The 5,186-nt window shown below is 42.3% G+C and overlaps 1 long non-coding RNA gene across 6 annotated transcripts; it reads left to right on the top strand.

The window, feature by feature from the left end:
* Positions 1 to 988: 988 nt before the first annotated feature.
* On the top strand, positions 989 to 4,961 carry LOC125506720. 6 transcript variants are annotated; one of them, XR_007282755.1, is made up of 5 exons: positions 989 to 1,889; positions 2,415 to 2,623; positions 3,659 to 3,781; positions 4,273 to 4,379; positions 4,640 to 4,961. It is a non-coding gene; the product is annotated as an uncharacterized LOC125506720 (long non-coding RNA). The 6 variants fall into 6 exon arrangements; XR_007282756.1 differs by having other exon boundaries at positions 991 to 1,343; positions 1,834 to 2,623; XR_007282754.1 differs by having other exon boundaries at positions 991 to 1,347; positions 1,834 to 2,623.
* The last annotated feature ends 225 nt before the right edge of the window (positions 4,962 to 5,186 follow it).

The raw sequence follows: 5,186 nt of genomic DNA, 5'->3' as shown, positions 1-5,186 counted from the left end.
AGGTTTGACACCGCCGTCGCACCCTCATTACTAGCCTTGGAAAGCAGCAGGCTATCGTCCGCAAACAGGAGATGGTTTACAACCGGAGCTGTCGGAGCCACCTTAATCCCACTGAGCAAAGACGACTGAGAACTGTGTTTTAGGAGGCACGAAAGGCCCTCTGCTGCAATCAAAAATAGGTAAGGGGAAATCGGATCTCCCTGTCGAATACCACATGATGGTGTAAAAGGTTCTAGCTTTTCTCCATTAAAAGAAACTGAACTGATCATACCCATAATAATGTCCACCCACTGCTGCATAAAACCAAGCTTGAGCATAATCGCTCGCAGATAAGCCCACTCAAGCTTGTCATATGCTTTCATCATGTCAAGTTTGAGTGCGCAATGACTATTTGATTTGGCCTTACTCCTCTTCATGAAATGCAAGCACTCATATGCGCAAATAATGTTATCTGTGATGAGACGGCCCGGGACAAAAGCTGATTGCTCCGCTGAGATGATATCTGGCAAGATTACTTTCAACCTGTTTGCTATAACCTTGGACGCAATCTTATAAATGACATTGCATAAGCTAATGGGGCGAAAGTGAGATAAGAGGGTTGGATTCATCACCTTCGGAATTAACACTAATACTATGTCCACTACACCATGACACCACAAAGACAACATGCATCTGTTGGTAAAAGTGAGCATCGCCGACACTTTTTTTGTCCCAAACTATACCGACACATAGTATGACAGTATTATATAACCTCATTGACACATTATCTATCGCCGAAGCACCACCGGAGCACCGACGTAATTTCTGTCGGCAGTTACCATCCTTAGTGATTGTTTGTGTGTCGGCGATTCGTAGGAACAAAGAAAGTGTCGGGGTAGTTTCCTTCCACCCACGGGTAGTTTCCTTCCACCCACACCCGAAAAATAAGGCGCGGAAAGAGAGCCATGCGCGCGCGATTGAAAACACTAAGAGTCGGACCAGACCAGGAAAAGAAAAGAAAAAACACACCCGTCCACTTCCCAATCCCCCCTCCCTCTCTCTCTCTCTACCCGATTGCGCCGCTGCCCCCGACCTAAACCTAACTCAACTGCGCCGCCGCCCCTGATCTGCGCGCCGCCGCCCGTCCTCTGGTCCCCTCGTGCCACATCATCTCCGATCCTGGCCTTCCTCCCCGCAGGGCGCCATACGCCCAGGAGTAGCAGCTCCGTCCGCCACGCCGAGGAGCAGCAGCGCCGTCAACCGCCACCGAGGATCCACTGCTGATTTTTCTCCACGTGCGACCTCTGCTTCGGCTGATCTCCTTTCCTCTGCCCCGCCTACAGAATACAAGAGATAAGCTTCTGGTGGGTGAGTGGTTCCTTGTCGCCCCCTCTCTGCCCCACCTCCAGATCTGGTCGCTATAGGTAAGCTGGGTTAGTGGTTTTTCCAGTACGTGTAGGTAACTAATCGGATCCAGCCGTGAATTGGTTGGCTTCTTCCAGTAGGTAAATAAATCTATGGTTGTTCTAGTGCGTGCTTCATCTACAAATTTGCAGCATGTAACAATTTCTTAGCCGAGGCATTACAAAGGAGAGGGATGCGTGTCATTCTTCTATTAGAATTGTAATTATGTTCCCCTTTGTGATTGGCATATTTTATTTTTCAATTTCTCCTTTTCTTATTGCGCGGATGCTAGCTTTCATAGCCTCTTGTAGCTAAATCTGATTATGTGTGGGCCTATCAAGTCCCAAATGTGATCTGCATGTCCTAATTACATACACATGTAATGATGCATCTATTGAAGAGAAGCATTTGTCAGTAACATACTAACAATCAGTCAATCTTCATACGTAGGTGGTGAAGGCAAGTAAAGAATTTATGCCCGTTCTGTTACAGGAACATGTGAATAGGTGATAGTCCTCCAAAGCTGCTTAATGCTACAATTTCTAATGTCATTATAAACATTGGATGCATCAGACTGTCATAATACCTAGTTTTTATATAAAAATGATAATAAATAAGGGCATAATATGATGACAGTAAATCCGGGTTATGGAAGAATATTGAATATTTGGTTTCTACATTTGTATATGTATAGCAGCACCCTGATTATGCGAATAGTATCAAATCCTGAGTCTTAATCATGGCAGCTAGTAGAAAATGTATGGTTTAGTTTGTAGCCACATACATGTGAATATTATTCCAGCAAGAATGCGAGCTGCTAGCATATATCTATCTATCCCAGGTACTTTGCGGATAGGCCAGCGGCGAGCCTTGTTTTTTCTTTTTAGATTTTCCCTTGATGTATTCTCCTTGTTGAACGAACAGTTTTTGGCATCCTGGCATGCCACCATTGTGCTGGTTGGATCTTGGTTACCAATTAATATTCAGGAGATGACTCTCTTTTAATTTATTGATTTCCTTGTTGCGAGGAGAGGGTTGCCGATGCCGATGATTTATAGTTCGGATGATGATGATGGTGACCAGCCACTGTTGCTCGAGGATGAAGCAGGATGAACCGAGGTCCTCGGAAGCCTATCCCTGATGCTGATGGGTGGACCGTTGTGCCGCCTAGGTGTGATCACCCTGGGCAATAGTAAATTAAGCATATGAGAAGCAAAACTTGGTGCTATTTTGTCCGAAGGTAAAGAAGTGTCATTGTTTTTTTCTATATCGTTGCTGCTGGGTCACCCTTGTACTAATGGAAAAATGTCATGTAATAATGTATGCATCTTTAGCTTTGGAACGCACACGCACACACTAGATACTTGCTCCACTGCAGCAGGGAGGGAGGCCCCTAAACTTAAGCATCTGGTTTACTATGTCTGGTCTCTACAACTGAAAGCATGGTGATTTGCCTAGTGTGTCTTGTTAGTTAGTACGACACTAAGTAGCCATCCATCTGTTGACGGTTATGCACAAGTCATTGACTAGGAACCAATTTCTTCTTTAGTTTCAATTTCCCATCAATGCATTCGCCCTGCTTGCTTGCCGCCTTTATCTCTTTTCATAAGTACAATAACAAAATCATCATGTCTTACTTGCATTTCTAAAGGTTGTAACAAAATAATCATATGTTTGTTTGATGCAATTTGGCCTTCCCAATTATGGATGTATGGACGGGTATGTATTTCTCTATAAGTATCTTATACCACATAGTAAAATGCCTATTCACTTCAAAAGTGGAACACATGACCTGATAATAATGTAGAATATAAGCGACAATGCACTTAACTAGCATTAACATCATGTGTTGTTATTCCTTTTGACTGAGTCATGTGCACATATGTAAAGTAAAATAAGACGTTCTCGATCATTTAGTGATCTAGAATGAATGGTTTGTTTTCTTCTTGCATTCATACATGTGAATTAGATAGATGCACGCGTTTATTAAATATATATTGCCAATGAACATGCCTGCAAGTCTTGCCTTAAAATGAATGGTTTACGTACCCAAGTAAGTTGTCGATGCTCTGCTCTAGCCTGCCTAGGTTCTATTCTTTTCTGTTTGTGAAACCACACTACCATCTGTCCTGGGTTTCGCTCGCTTTACTTTATACCTTGATTTAATGATGTGATGCCAGTTCTAGTTCTCTAGGTTCTCCAGCCTAGTTCCTCTTAAGTAATCTTGTTCTTTTTCTGTAATGTTATTAATCGTGAGCTCCTTTATGGTTTGCAGGTAGAGTTGGAACCCCTCCGGTTCAGCACCTGGCATGGTCAGTTGGAATTGGATAAGGATCACAAACCCACCAAGTCGCCCTTTTGATCAACTACAACAACAATAACAACAACAAACAATGTGGTAATAAACAACAACTCTCCTCCCTCTGCCCTTTATGTATCATTGCATTAATTCTGGCCTGTTTATGGTCTGATGCAAGTGGCCTGGCTATCTTGTTCTTGTTGTTTGGTAGGGAACTAGGAATTGTGTGTAAATGCAGTTATCTTGTTTGGTTGTGGAATTGATCCCTCTTTGGCCAAGATGTTCTAGTCGTTGTCGCAACTAAAAATGGATGGTACAGTAGAAATTGCTTTTACTTTGACCCTTGCAGACCGCACGATCGATGGTTATATTTGTTGGTTCTAGGGACTGGACTTGTTTGTGTGTAGCTGTCTCTGTCTGTGTACAATGGAGTATGAGTGGAATGTAAACTCCTCATACGGAATGTAGCTGTGCTGGTTGTTTGGTTTTGTTCCTTATAATCTTCATGTGATTTTATTTATTTTTCCACTTGATTGTATGTCTGACTTTTGAATAATATGATGTTTATTTTCCTGCTTGATTTGGTGCAGCAGGCACCCGGCTCCATGGACGAGGAGGACAACTAAGACCCCAAGCCCAAGACGACGACCCTGACCTCAACTCCCCAAACAAGGTTGTGGATCAGCGGCTCTTGACTGTGAGGTTTCTCCCCAGTTTCTTACTGCTCTACACTGTTGATTTAGACCTGTGATATCTAGTTCATCTTTGTTTTACTACTTGGATCTGGTTTACTGATTGATTGATGACACTCAACTCCAGCCTAGTTCATTCTTGTGGTCTTCCCTGTACGAGACTAGTTCAACTATGCATGGTTCCAATTCATCATATAATATTTGGTAATATGCATGATCTGTGTGTATATTGTACATCTTCTAAAACATACGAGTTCTTTTGTAGGGACAAATGGTAGAAAGTAGCAAGTCCACAAGTTGACTGAAGATGTTCTCGTGACTGCTTTTGTTGAGAACAGGGTTGACACATTTTGTTCATATGGAAGTTGATTCGGCTTGGCGATTGAAGAGTTGGTCTTCCGTATTATTCTGTAGTAATCCAGTGATCATGCAATTGGTCTCTTAGGAACTTTGGCCATTATGTTTGTAACATGCCTCTCTTGTATATCTGATTTGTGGATCCTTAATGGTTGTAGCTACTTGGGTGAAGTAAAACAATGAATGTTCTATATGTGTTGAATGAATGCATTTGATCAATAGTATCTTTTGATGAATACAAGAGTGCAATTGTCTATATATGTATTACATATTGAACATGAATTGAATATTATGAGTGTAAATTCATTTAAAATATGGTGCATTTGCATTTCTGGTGAAATGTGGAACCCTGCAGTAAATCTGTCTGGCAGTAATATTGGACGTCACACAATCTGTCGGCATAGCACACTTACACACAAAATGTCGGCGTAGCAATGGACATCGCACAATCTGTC

Source organism: Triticum urartu, chromosome 5, assembly GCF_003073215.2.
Source record: "Triticum urartu cultivar G1812 chromosome 5, Tu2.1, whole genome shotgun sequence".
Taxonomy (NCBI): domain Eukaryota; kingdom Viridiplantae; phylum Streptophyta; class Magnoliopsida; order Poales; family Poaceae; genus Triticum; species Triticum urartu.
The sequence above is the reverse complement of the archived record's forward strand: the minus strand, read 5'-3'. Positions and strand labels throughout refer to the sequence as shown.